At 43.9% G+C, this 13,766-nt stretch overlaps 1 protein-coding gene across 3 annotated transcripts in view; it reads right to left on the bottom strand.

Annotated features, from left to right (window-relative positions):
• JADE3 (jade family PHD finger 3) overlaps window positions 1–10,988 on the bottom strand; it is a 138,782-nt gene extending 127,794 nt beyond the window's left edge. Inside the window, exon 1 of one of the 3 annotated variants that reach the window (NM_001304988.1) lies at window positions 10,936–10,988. The gene's annotated coding sequence lies outside the window, so the exon portion shown is untranslated. Of the gene's footprint in view, window positions 1–10,260; window positions 10,448–10,473 lie in introns of those variants that run through there. The other 2 variants (XM_005228098.5, XM_024987822.2) reach the window with 2 other exon arrangements.
• Window positions 10,989–13,766: the final 2,778 nt, after the last annotated feature.

Raw genomic sequence — 13,766 nt, 5'->3', positions numbered from 1 at the left:
TCCAGACTCAGTATGACACAGAAATTGGGGCTATCAGAAATGAAATCTGTAAGAATTATGTTTACTATGCTAAAAACTCTTAAAGGAAAAGGTAGACAATATGCAAGAGCAGATGGATAATTTCACCAAAGAGGTGTTAACTGTGATAAAGAATCAAATGGAAATGCTCAATATGAAAACAGTAAAAAACACACCATGCTCAACAGCAGAACTGACACAGACAAAGAAAGAATAAGTGAACATACAGATCAAGTTTACTGATCAGGTCAATAAAAATGAAAAGAGACAAAAGAGAAAAAAATAGAACACAGCATTCAAGAACTGTGGGGCAATATCAAACAGAATAACATACTTGTAATTGGAACCCCAGAAGGAAGAAAAAATAGAGAACTGGGCACAATAATTATTTGAAGAAATAATGGCTGAGAACTTTCAAAATTAGTGACAGACAGCAAACCACAGATACAAGAAGCTCAGAGAATACCAAGCAGCATAAATATGAAAAAAAGAAAGCCACACCTAAGCAAATACAAAGTGATTAAAGGGAACCAGAGGCAAAAAGACAAATTAACTATGGAAGAACAAGAAAGAATTACAGCAGACTTATCAGAAACCACGCAAGCAAGGCAACAATGGAGAGAGGAAAAAAGTGTCAACATTCCATGAAAATTCCACATCCCATGAAAATGTCCTTCAAAAGTGAGGGAAAAAAAGACTTTCTCAAACAGAAACAAAATATTTACTGACAGTATATCTAGCATAAAAGTTGATGTTAAAGGAACATTCTTCAGGCAGAAAGATTATGAATAAGGTAGGAACTTGGATTAGCATAAAGAAATGAAAAGCACTGGGAAAGGAATAAATGAATGTAGAATATAATATTTTCTTTTCAAAATGTTTCAAAAATGAGGGACTTCCCTGGTGGTCCAGTGGCTCAGACTCCACACTGCCAATGCAGGGGGCCTGGGTTTGATCCCTGGTCAGGGAACTAGATCCCACATGCTGCAACTAAAGAATTCACACACTGCAACAAAGATCAAAGACTGTGCATGCCACAACCAAGACCTGGTACAACCAAATAAAATTTTTAAAAATGTTAATTAGAAAAATGTTTGAAAAGCCAATTTCCCAGATACCAGTCAAGGGTCAATCTTTCAAGCAGGCCTTCTAAAGATAGCACCCTTAGGCCTATATTAAATCTTTTCAGTGTGTGTGCATGCTAAGTCTCTTCAGTCATGTCCAACTCTTTGTGACCCCAAGGATTGTAGCCCGCCAGGCTCCTCTGTCCATGTGATTTTCCAGACAAGAACACTGGAGTGGGTTGCCATGTCCTCCTCCTGGGGATCTTCCCGACCTAGGGACTGAACTCACATCTCTTCCATCTCTGCAATGGCAGGTGGGTTCTTTGCCACTAGTACCACCTGGGAAGCCCTTTTCAGCACAAGAGAGTTAAAAAAAAAAAAAACCCTGCAGCTAACATCATACTTAACAGTGAGAGATGGAATACTTTCGAAGATTGGATCAAATTAAGGATGTCCTCTCTCACCACTACAACTCTGATAAAGAAGAAAAAATAACAGTATTCATATTACCTGATTTCAAGAATCCTATGAATCTATTGTAGTCAAGACAGTGTGGTAATGGCAAAGTGATAGACACACAGATCAATTCATCAGAATAGAGACCTCAGAAATAGACCCACACAAGCATTGTCATATGTCACAAGCATTGACAGAAGTACAAAAGCAATTCAATGGAGAAACACAGTCTTTTCAACAAATGGTTCTGGAACTACTGGACATCCATACACAGGAAGATGAACTTTGACATACACTCATTTTCATGGCTGGTGGGAATGCAAAATGACAGAGAACCATTTTGGAAGATAGTTTGGCAGTTTCTTATAAAAACTCTGCAATCCCACTCCTAGGTATTTACCCAAGTGAACTGAAAACTTATATCCACACAAAATGTTTATTCAGATTTATTCATAATTGCCTGGAAGCAACCAAGTTGTGTCCTCAAACAGGTGAATGAACAAACTGTGGTACATCCATACAATGGAATGCAATTCAATGATAAAAAGGAAAGAAGTATTATTAGATGAATCAAGTAAAATCAGACCAAAAAAGGCTACATATTGCATCTATTCCATTCATATGACATTCTGGAAAAGGTAGGGCTATAGTTAAACATTCAGAAGTATGCTATTCTGAGGCATTTCTAGGAAACAAAACTGGCTGGATATATTTTTTACCAAGGATAGTTCTGACCAGGTCAATGGAAGTTCATATCACCATAAACATACACCATTTCTTTTTAGATAAATGTCCTTCATTTTTAAAATAGGGTAATATATTCACATGGCTTAAAATTCCAAAAGTATACATAAAAGTCGGAGAAGGCAATGGCACCCCACTCCAGTACTCTTGCCTGGAGAATCCCATGAGCGGAGGAGCCTGGTAGGCTGCAGTCCATGGGATCGCTGAGTCGGACACGACCGACTGACTTCACTTTCACTTTTCACTTTTATGCATTGGAGAAGGAAATGGCAACCCACTCCAGTGTTCTTGCCTGCAGAATCCCAGGGACGGGGAAGCCTGGCGGGCTGCCCTCTATGAGGTCGCACAGAGTCGGACACGACTGAAGCGACTTAGCAGCAGCAGCAGCAGCAGCAGCATACATAAAAGTTTATGCAATGAAGTCTCCTTCCCTCCCTCTATCCCAGCCATGTGTGCCCCAAAGCTCAGTGTCTTGAATATCCTTTCAGAAATATTTTATGCTTATATAAGCAAAAATGCATGTATTACTGCCCCACTATTATACACAAATGGTAGTATACAATATACAGTGCTCTATTTCTTGCTTTTTCATTTTGTACATCTTGAAGATCACGTGATATCAATGTAATATTCTACTGCGGAAATCAAGCCTTGATTGATCCTTAGGCTATAACCACTCTTTTGCTATTATAAGCAATACTCCAAGTAATATGCAAGTATTTGTTGAATTCATTTCTGCAAGTGTTTGCTGGGTCAAATGATATGTGCATTTATAATTTTGATGGCTATTTCCAAGTCACTGACTTTTAAAATATCAGGGATGTTTAGTTTTTCTCCTAAGAGGAAAAAAAAGAAACTGAGATTCTATCACCAGGCAATTTTCTGGAGCTCTAAGATGTACAAAATAAAGCCTTCTACTCAGTTTTCCCCACGTGCTTACTAGGATCCAGTTGAATTTTCATGTAATATATTTCAGGCCACAAGCTGGTTGCAAAACCTATTTCAGGTATGTAAAAGGTATTACTTCTAAAATCGTCACAAGCAAAGGCCGGCTGACGCCCCAAATTACTAATCACTGGCCACTAACTCTGTAGCACAACAGTGGATTCTTCACTGCAACCACACAGAGATTTTAAAATTCTGACCAAATAAAACATACCTAACAGAAGGCAATGGTACCACACTTCAGTACTCTTGCCTGGAAAACCCCATGGACGGAGGAGCCTGGTAGGCTGCAGTCCGTGGGGTCGCTAAGTCGGACAAGACTGAGCGACTTCACTTTCACACATTGGAGAAGGAAATGGCAACCCACTCCAGTGTTCTTGCCTGGAGAATCCCAGGGACGGTGGAGCCTGATGGGCTGCCGTCTATGGGGTTGCACAGAGTCGGACATGACTGAAGCAACTTAGCAGCAGCAGCAGCAGCAGCAACAGAATTCTTTGTCCTTATTATAATGCCCAAATAAGGATTTCTTCTCTTAGGTAAAACTGTAACTCACATAAAGGTTATGAAGAAAGGCTGCAAATGTTTCTCTCATCTTTCAGGTAGTGATGGATTCCCAATTAACTGTCTTTTTGCTTGACCTCAAAACCTATTGCAGTCTAGCACATTACAGTTTTTGTGCTAAAGCTTGAACCAGAGGTTGAGGAAACCCAGGGGCTCCTTTGATAATAGCCATATAAGATCAGTGAGCAACAAGCCACTCATGAGACTATATCTTGAGCCACAATGTCACCCTCTGGCTTCCTTCCAGAAAAACCATCACTCAGCTTCAAACTTGATAAAAGAGAGATGGCACAATCATATTATTTAGTTTCAAGAATATACTACATTGGGACTTCCCTCGTGGTTCAGTGGTTAAGACTCTGTGCTTTTAACGCCAGGGGCACAGGTTTGATCCCTGTTTGGGGAACTAAGATCTCACAATGCTGTGTGGTGTGGCAAAAAAAAAAAAAAAAAAAGAATACACTACATTTATAAGTAAGTGTTTAAAATGATTTATCAAAGGAAAACAGATTATATTCATTAATAATTAATATGCATTACTGCAGTAATGGTCCCCAATTTTCTCACATCTCCTTGTGTCCATGCCTTGGAGGGTCCTCTCCCACAATGACTCTGGGCTTGGCCAAGGAACTTCTGTGATTTGGCTGATGGGGCAGTATCAAATGTGACAGACAAGATACTTGAGAAGTGCTTTTGCCTTGGTGCTTGCTCTCATCTGCTACTCTTTGTGCCTTTGAGACTATGATGTTAACAAGTCCAAACTAGCCAGCTGGATGAGGGACCACTTGGAGTGAGGATGAGCCATCCCAGCTTAGGGCCTCCTAGACCAACCAGCCTGGCAACTACCAGATGTATGAGCAAGGCCATCCTAGATCATGCATTTGCCAGCTAACCACCCTCCCTCTCCTCCTCCAAAAAAAAGTTAACTGACATAGGCTACTCCAAAGTAAATATGTCTGTGGTCCAATACATATGGAAAGGGGAAGAGAACACTGATCTTACCCTATGAAGTTTACTCTGCACATAATAGTTCCAAACAGAAAAACCTGCAGTACCTGGATGAGAATAAATATATAAGTATCAAAAAAATTCCTGAGTCCTCCTGGATTCTCACAAATGCACTGTCTGCCATCACAGATGGCACACACTAAAACACACACACACACAACACAAAAAATTTCCATTTAGTCAATGAAGCATCTTTATCATGATATATTTAAACCAAAGTCTTATAGTCAACAGTTCCATTTCTAACATGAACTCAGGTTTCTAGGAATTACTTTTTCTTTCAATTCTACTTGCTTCCCCATTTGACAGGGCTTGGTGAAAGCTCAAAGAGCTCCCTCAATGCAGCCTAAAAAGCATCAGGTAATAGAGCCCAATTAAACCTCCTAGAAGCATTCCACAGGACCAGCTTCTTCCAGCATCACAGCAACTCTTTTTAGCCATGTTAATGGCGGGCAGTAAAAACTGTTTAAGATCTACACATTTGGGCCAGAAACATTGCCTCTATTGGATCACTAAGTGAGACACTAAAAGGGAAATGACTCTCTTAAGCCACTTTTGTTTAGGCCTCAGGAGATGCCTTTCTGGATTCACACACACACACACAGAAACACCTTCTAGCAGCCTCCTACAGCCCTTGGAGTAAAACACAAGCTCCTTAACGAGGTCCCCTAAGACCCTGTCAATCTTACCCTGCCTGTCTCATCTCTTTCTCCAGGTCCTAGTCAAACCTCTTTGAATCCTTACCACCTCTCTCCCACCTCAGTGCCCTTACAACACCTGCTGTTCCCTCTGCCTGGCAATCCCTTCTCTCTTTTTCCCTGCTTTTTCCTGCTAAGTCTTCAGGATTCAAGGCACCATGCTGGTCTCCATCTCCCTCTCTGAAGGATTCTACCTCTTACTTGCTGTTTGACTTTAGGCAAGTTACCATTGCTTCACCTCTTTGAGCTTCATATCTCAGAAAGAAACCCTGTGATAAGCACTTAGCACAATGCTTAGCACACAAAAAATGCTTAACAAATCATCACTGCTGTTATAGCTATTATAGTAATCTTCATTGCAATTTAGTACGATTAGTAATTAGATATTTATTTGTAGAAAAATAGAAACACCTCCTTGGATTTCACCTTAATACCTAATCCTGTTCATGCTATTTCCCCCATAATGCAATTCTGGAAGGGAAGATGAATGTTTATAGAGCAATTATTACCTCAAAAGTGTGTTTTGGCAGATGAAGAAACCGAGGCACAGTGAAATTAAGTGGTCAAAATCAAGTGATGGATTAAAATCCAAGTTGGCATGACCCTACAGCCTGTGCTGTATATGACACCAAAGGTTTCTCTAACTCATGAACCTTGTCAACTAAGAGCAGCAAGCATCAGAAAAAATGAATCTTCACATTTACATACTTCTCAAACGACTCCCAGGTATTTAACTCTTCAAATCCTTAACCAGCCTGATGTTCCAATCAGCCATGTAAATTCCTTCAGCAGAATACTCTTCCCCTTGATTGAGATGGTAGATTTCCTTACCTTTCCACCGGATGTTGAGCTTTCAAGGGGATGAATATCTTTCACGTCTTATACCCCTAGCAAACAAATTTGCTAAATAAATTAAAATGTTGGAGAATATATAATAAGTACAAAGTTGGGGAGTGGTGGAATGACTTTTCATAAAAATATTAAAGTTTGGCATAGCTAAAAACAAACTTGACAAAAATGACAACAAAAAGGGAGTTTATCTTAACCACTTTTACAATTGATAATGATTTCTATATCTAGTATTAGAGATTCCATGTTATTTACAAATGTGTATTTTACAACTTTAGGTAGACCACTCACCAATATTCTGCTATACCCAGCAGCTGCATTCGAGCCACCCTCATGAGCGGATGCCTTTGACAAATATCTCAATGGTTACTTTCAAATGGGTCATAAAAGAAAACAGAGCAAATGATAAAGCAAATGGGAGCAAACTGTTAGTAAATGGTAAGTTTGAGCAAAAGGAATACAGGAGTTCTTTGTACTATTTTTGCAACTTTTCTGTAATTATATCAAAATGAAATGTTCTGAAAATTTGAAATTAAAAAAAAAAAAAGATTTTCCCAGGAGATTGAACACACAAGGTACTGGCCATGCTGGTTTCGTATTATCTTGTCACTTGTTCCAAAAAACACACTCCAGTCATGGTTCCTTGCCTGTCAGCCAATATCAAAGGACAAAAATCCCATGGGCAACAGGGCTCAGCCACCACTTCTGGGTTGGGACAGAGATTAAATTATTTATTGCTTGAAGAGTACTAATGAACACATAGGTATCCTATTGGACAAAGCTCCAGCACTATTCCCCACACCAGGCACCCTACTTTCTTCAGTCAGCTACCCTTTGAGTCCTTACTTTCCCTTCCCCAAGCTCAGTTATGGGGCCAGGCAAATTCTCCTCACACTTTCTTGCTCACTGTTCCACCCACACAAGAGAAGCACAGAGACAGATCAGATGGTAAGAGCTTTGCTGCTATTGTCTATGGAGAGACTTACAGGGAGTAAGAAAAAATAACCCTAGGGGAATCACAAAGATTCCAGAAAACAGAAAACTCAAAGCGGTAGTTACTTGGTCTGTAACAACCACTTGCTAGCACCCTTTTATTCATTCATCACTTCTACCTACTCGTCCTAGACCTTCCCCACTCCCCAAACCAGAATGCTTCAGCTTTCCTAGCCACTGTAAGTAGGACAACAGGTAGAAACTTGTAAATCATTCAAGTGTCCCCATATTAGCCATTTCAGAAGAGTGCCACATGGGTGTCACCCAACACTCAACCCTCACCTATAAGGTGAGACAAATAAAGATCATAGTAAGTTATCCTCGGATGAGATTTTCTTAATGTAAACCAGCATATGATCTCTACCTTCCTCAGCTCCTGTTTTGTGTAAGCTCTATGAGGAGGTAGATGCATTATGTCCTACACAATGTTCAACCTCTGTATCCCTGATCAAGGATTATTAAAGCCCTCTGTAATGCCCTATCTGTAATGCCCTATCTTCAAAAACACCCAATGCTTTCTGCCTCTTGCCTCCCCCCAAATACTTGCTTAGTTCCAGCCATACCTCAAAGTAGTATGCAGAAAGAAGAAATGGCTTTGTGTAGCTTAGGGGAGAAATGGGTTGATAGAGTTGGTGGAAGACAAAGGAGAAAAAAAGACAAGCATTACCAAAGAAATTCATATTCAACCTACAGCCTTCAACATCCTTTGTTCTTAAATATTTTAACTTTCGCTAACCCATACAACTCAACTATGAGAGCCATGAACCATCATCTGTCCTGCTCCTGGGAACCTTCTCTACAGGCCAGAAGGTGGGTCACAGGTGCCCCTCAGGCTGCTTCCACATCACTCCTGGCGGCCAACTAATCACGAACACTTCAGGAAGGACTGGGAGGCCCTTCTTCACTTTCCCCTACCTGTGACCATGATTCACCAACTCACAGAAACACGACTCAGAAAAGTAGGAGAACGAAAGTGTAGGTTCTAGAACCAGACAAGGACCCCTGAATATTTCAGAAATGACTGGACAAAGAATGCAAGAAACTCTGTCAAGGCACCAAGACTAGGTTACAAGCACTTCTCTAGCAAACAAAACTGTAGAGAAGAGCATAGTTGAAGAAAAGGTGTCAGTGATGGTAAATAACCCTGAGAAGATCTCATGTAATTCTTTCACCCTTGGAGTTTTTACCCTCTTATAGTTCAAGTATTTAAATTCAGAGCTCACTTTAGATGAAAAAGAAAATGACACGTTATAAAGGTAAATAGAATGCTTGCCTGCTAAGTCAAGTCGGACTCTTTGCGACCCTATGGACCATAGCCCGCCAGGCTCCTCTTGTCCATGGGATTCTCCAGGCAAGAATACCGGAGTGGGTTGCCCTGCCCTCCTCCAGGGGATCTTCCCGACCCAGGGATCAAACCCAAGTCTCCTGAGTTAGCAGGTGGGATCCTTACTCCTAGGCTAAACAGAAGAGGGGGAAAAAAAACCTACATATATTTCACTTATCCACATGATGCTATGAAAGCATGAGAACTACACTATTCAAAGGGTACAGAGGCCTAGGATCCACATTCCCATTGTTTACAGATATTATGAAAGTATTAAATAAAAATACAATGCTTTGTTCAGGCCGACTCCTTTCTCCCCCGGCCCCAGTATCACCCCCCAGGCTGACAAGAAATAGCTGCAGGGAAGGTATTTAAGAGAACTACTCTGGGAAAGTGGATTCTGGGTTGCTTAAACTAAGCCAAGATGTTGTGCAACCAGTCTTTACCTAAATTATTTTCCATTACTTTGCCAGTTTAGAGAGAAGCAGACAGTTATCTTTATCAGAGAATGAGGTCGCCTTTCCCTCCAGGCCACTGGAATCACCATCAACACGGTTTTGATTTCTTACACAATCAGGCGCGCGCGCGGGGGCGGGGGGGGGGGGCGAGGAGGCCCGCTGGGGGGGCGGACACGGGGATCTCATCCTCAGCTTTACAGATAAACGGATCTCACATCAAAAACAACCCCATGAATATGAGAGCATGGATTTCCTTGCATCTCAGAAAGTCAGAGAAGCGGCCAAACAAGTTTCTCGCCAAATGCTTAGGAGCTGCATATGTCCCAGGGCTACACAATGATACCAACTTTTAAACATGCCTTCACATACCACCATTATGGTCCCACACTCGAGGTCCCTCGCCCGCTTTCCCCCCTCACAAATAATAAACGCAGGTTGGTTACCGCGTGCAATTTAAAGCCGGACTTTACCGAAGCAGTAGCTCGAGAAAAGCGAGAGGAAAAGATTGGAGGCAGACTTTTTTTTTTTTTAATCGATATCCCCATGGCGTGGGGAATAAAACCAACTCAATCGCTGAGAAAAGTTAAGTTTGCCGTGCCCAGCTGTGGGAAAAATTTTCCCGTAAGATTCGGAAAGCCCTCCCGTTTTTCCCACCCCCGCCCCCCCGGACCGCCCGGCACTCGCCGGTCGCGGCGGCCCGGGACCGGCAGCTCTGGAACAATAACGCGAGGGGGAGGGAAAGTTCGTCAGCCCGCGGGACGCCGGGGCTCACCAACGGCGGGACCACGCCGCCGCCCGCACCGCCCGGCCCCCAGTCTCTGGGACTCGGTTCTTCCCGCCCCTCAACAGCGAAACAGTCGGGGTGCGCCCCCGCTCCCTGGAGCATCCGGCCCCAGGGGGCCCGCAGAGCGGGTCCTCACGACGCGAGTCGGACCCCGGGAGCCCCGAGAGCAGGCAGTAAACCGGGAGGGAGGGGGCGCCAGGAGGGGGCACCGGAGGAAACGGCCGCAACAGTTATGGCGCTCAATTTCTGCCCGAGTGTAGCCGCAGCCGAACACGGCCGGCCGCCCCCACCACCCACGCCCCCGGGCCGGCCACCCAGCGCTGCCCGGAGCCGGCCGAGGAGCCACCGGGCACTTTACCTCAGCCCACACACGCTCTCGGCTCCAAGGCTCTGGGGACGCCGGAGGCCACCGCCGTGTGGAGCCGGACCGACCCGGAGCGCGGCGAGGTTGGTCTGGGACGTTGCGCTCCGTGGCGCCTGTTTCCACCCCCAGAGGCCGCCACTCCCGCTACCCACCCGACGCGACGCCCCCCAAAACCCGCTCGCCCCGCGTCCAGTCAGAGGCGCCTACCTTAGCGCGGCGCGACCGCTGCTCCTTCCCGGCTCCACACTAGGGCCCGGCAACGTGCCGGGCGAGTCCGGTAGAGGTGGTAACCGCCCCCTGAACCGCTCGCTTTCTTCTCTCCCCTCCCTCGCACCTGCCCCCTAATCTCCTCCCTTACCCCCCGCCCTCCGCCCCGCCGCCGGATCCGCCGGGGCCGGCCCCCGCGCCTCAGCTCCCGCCCTCGGCCCTCGCCCGCCCGCCCGGCCCGTCAGGCCTCAGCGCTGGGCAGGCGGTTGGGCGGCGGCGGCAGCGAAGGAGGCGGCGGCGGCAGCGGCTGAAGCGGCGCGGAACACTATTGTATTCCTGACACTGTGCGCTCCCACGCTCCGCCTCTTCCCCTTCCTTCCTTCTCCACCGTCTCCCCAACCTCCGCGTTCCACTCCAACCGCCCCCCCACCCGCAGCCAACCGCCGGCCGCGCTCGCCCTACCCGTCTCTGGCTCCCTGCTGTCCGACCGCTCTGACCGCCGCGCGCTCTTCTGGCGGGCCGGGCGCAGTTTGCCACCGCCGCGCGCCTTGAGGCCCCGCCCACTTGCTGCTCCCGCACGCGCCGCGCGGGGCTCCAGGTGGGTTCCTCTCAGCTCCTGCTGGGTGCGCTGCAGCCTGGAGGCGCCTCACCACCTCTGAGGGCTGGAGACGCCGACGACGGGGAGGTGCCTGGGTTGTGTTGAAATACTACCTAAGCTTTTCAGGGCCCCTTTCAACTCTGAAGTTCTATAAGTGGACCCTCCTGTATGCAACTTGTTGTCGGTCACTATTGATTTAAGCCGTTTGCGCTTAAATTACACCTATAATAATATTCAAGCCGAAGTGGCTATTCACAGAATAAATTTATTCAGTTGCAGGCACAAGTGGTTTATGAGGTATGGCTTTTTGATGAGTCAACTTGGTTAGGGTACAGCCCCCAGTTATTCAGTCAAACACTAACCAAGGTGTTGCTTTGAAGGTATTTTCGAGTAATTAAAGCTCCTGATCAGTTGACATAAAGTGAGGGAGATTATCCTGGATAATCTGGATGGGTCTGGTCGTTCCTTTCTGATTGCGTGCCCTATAGATTTTGGATTTGCCTTGCCTGCCCCACATTTGTAAGCCAATGTCTTCTAATCAATGAATGAATAAAAATGTGACTGTGTATGCGTCTTTGTGGGTCTGTCTCTGGTGGAAAACTGACTCATACAGATGTTTAAGCAGCAAACTCTTTACCATGAACTCATAATTGTCGTTTTCATTCACATTTCTAGGCTAAACAAAAATGTGGGCTCTTTTTGTATTTTGTCTGTTTTCAGTATTAAAGATGTAGTTCTATTTCATAACGTGCAAATATGTGAATTCTAAAATATTCGTGGTCCTTCAGACTTACCTCATTTATTTATTATCCTCCTTTTATTTACCTCAGTATTGCTGGACTGTGCTGTCCTTAGTCGCTCAGTCGTGTCCGACTTTTTGCGACCCCGTGGACTGTAGCCCACCAAGCTCCTCTGTCCGTGGGGATTCTCCAGGCAAGAATACTGGAGTGGTTTGCCATGCCCTCCTCCCGGGATCTTCCCAACTCACGGATGGAACCCAGGTCTCCTGCATTGTTGGCAGATTCTTTACCAGCTGAGCTACCAGGGAAGCCCTACCTCAATATTATACTTACTTTGAAATAATTATAGATTCACAGGATCTGTAAAAAAAAAAAAAAAAAAAAGTATTACAAAACAGTCTCAAGTACTCTTCACCCAATTTTCCCCAATGGTAATATCTTACATAACCAAGATACTGACATTAGTACAAGCCACAGTCCTTACTCAGATTTCACCAGTTTTAAATGCACTCATTTCTGTGTCTGTATGTATAGAACTGTGCAATTTTATCACATGTGAATGGGATCATACCTTTTGAAACTGGCTTTTCTTCATTCAGCATCATTTCTTTGTGATTCATCTACTGGCTTTTCTTCATTCAGCATCATTTCTTTGTGATTCATCCAAGTAGTTGCACATATCAATAGATCATTCCTTTTTATTGCTGAGTGGTAATATTGCTATGAATGTACTACAGTTTAACTATTCACCTGGATGGATATTAGGGTTGTTTTCGATTTTTGTGTATAAGAATAAAATTTCGATGAATATTCATGCAGAGTTTCTTGTGTAAACATTAACTTCTCCATGACAAATACCCAGGAGTGCAATTGCTGGGTTGGATGGTATGTGTATGTTTAGTGTTATGAGAAACTGCCAAAAATTTCCAGACTGTCTATACCATTTCACATTCCCACCAGCAATGTAGAGATCCAGTTTCTCTACATCTTTGCCTGCATTTGGTATAGTGACTATGTGTTGTTGTTGTTGTTGTTGTTGTTTTTTGACTATGTTTTTATTTTCATCATTCTAATAGATGTGTTGTGATACCTCTTTGTTTTAAATTGCATTTCGCCAATAGCTGATGTTGTTAAACATCTTTTTATATGCTTATTTGCCATTTGTATATCCTCTTTAGTGAAATGTCTGCTCATGTATTTTGCCCACAACATTAATTTTTTTTTTTTTTTTTGGCTCTGCTGGGTCTTTGTTGCTATGCAGTCTTTTCTCTAGTTGTGGCAAGCGGGGGCTTCTCATTGTGGTGACTTCCCTTACTGTGGAGCACGGGCTCCAGGGCATGCAGACTTCAGAAGTTGTGGCACGTGAGCTCAGTAGTTGTGGCTTCTAGGCTCTAGAGCACAAGCTCAATAGTTGTGGCACAGGGGCTTAGTTGCTCCCTGGCATGTGGGATCTTCCTGAACTAGGGATTGAACCTGTGTTTCCTGCATTGGCAACCGAATTCCTCACTACTGAGCCATCAGGGAAGCCCTGCCCATTACATTTTGAGAATTCCTTATATATTCTAGATACAAGTTCTCTGTCAGATAAGTGATCTGCAAATATTTTTCCCAGTCTGTAACTGGTTTTTTCATCCTCTTAAGAGATTTTGAAGGTCAAAACTTTTAATTTTGATGAAGTCCAAATTATCAACGTTTGCATTTATGTATGATGAATTGGTGTCACGTCTGAGAAAAATTTCACCTAGCCCTAGGTCCCACAAAATTTTCTCTTGTATTTCCTCATAAAAGTATTAGAGTTTTATATTTTATATATAAGGCCATGATTAATTTGAATTAATTTTTGTAAAAAATGTGAACTTGAGGTCGAGGTTCATATTTTTGCCTATGAATGTCTGATGGCTGAAACACAATTTGTTAAAATAACTATTTTTTCCTCCATTGAATTACTTTTGCAC

This window comes from Bos taurus, chromosome X, assembly GCF_002263795.3.
Source record: "Bos taurus isolate L1 Dominette 01449 registration number 42190680 breed Hereford chromosome X, ARS-UCD2.0, whole genome shotgun sequence".
NCBI lineage: Eukaryota > Metazoa > Chordata > Mammalia > Artiodactyla > Bovidae > Bos > Bos taurus.
This window is presented reverse-complemented; position numbering and strand designations above follow the sequence as displayed.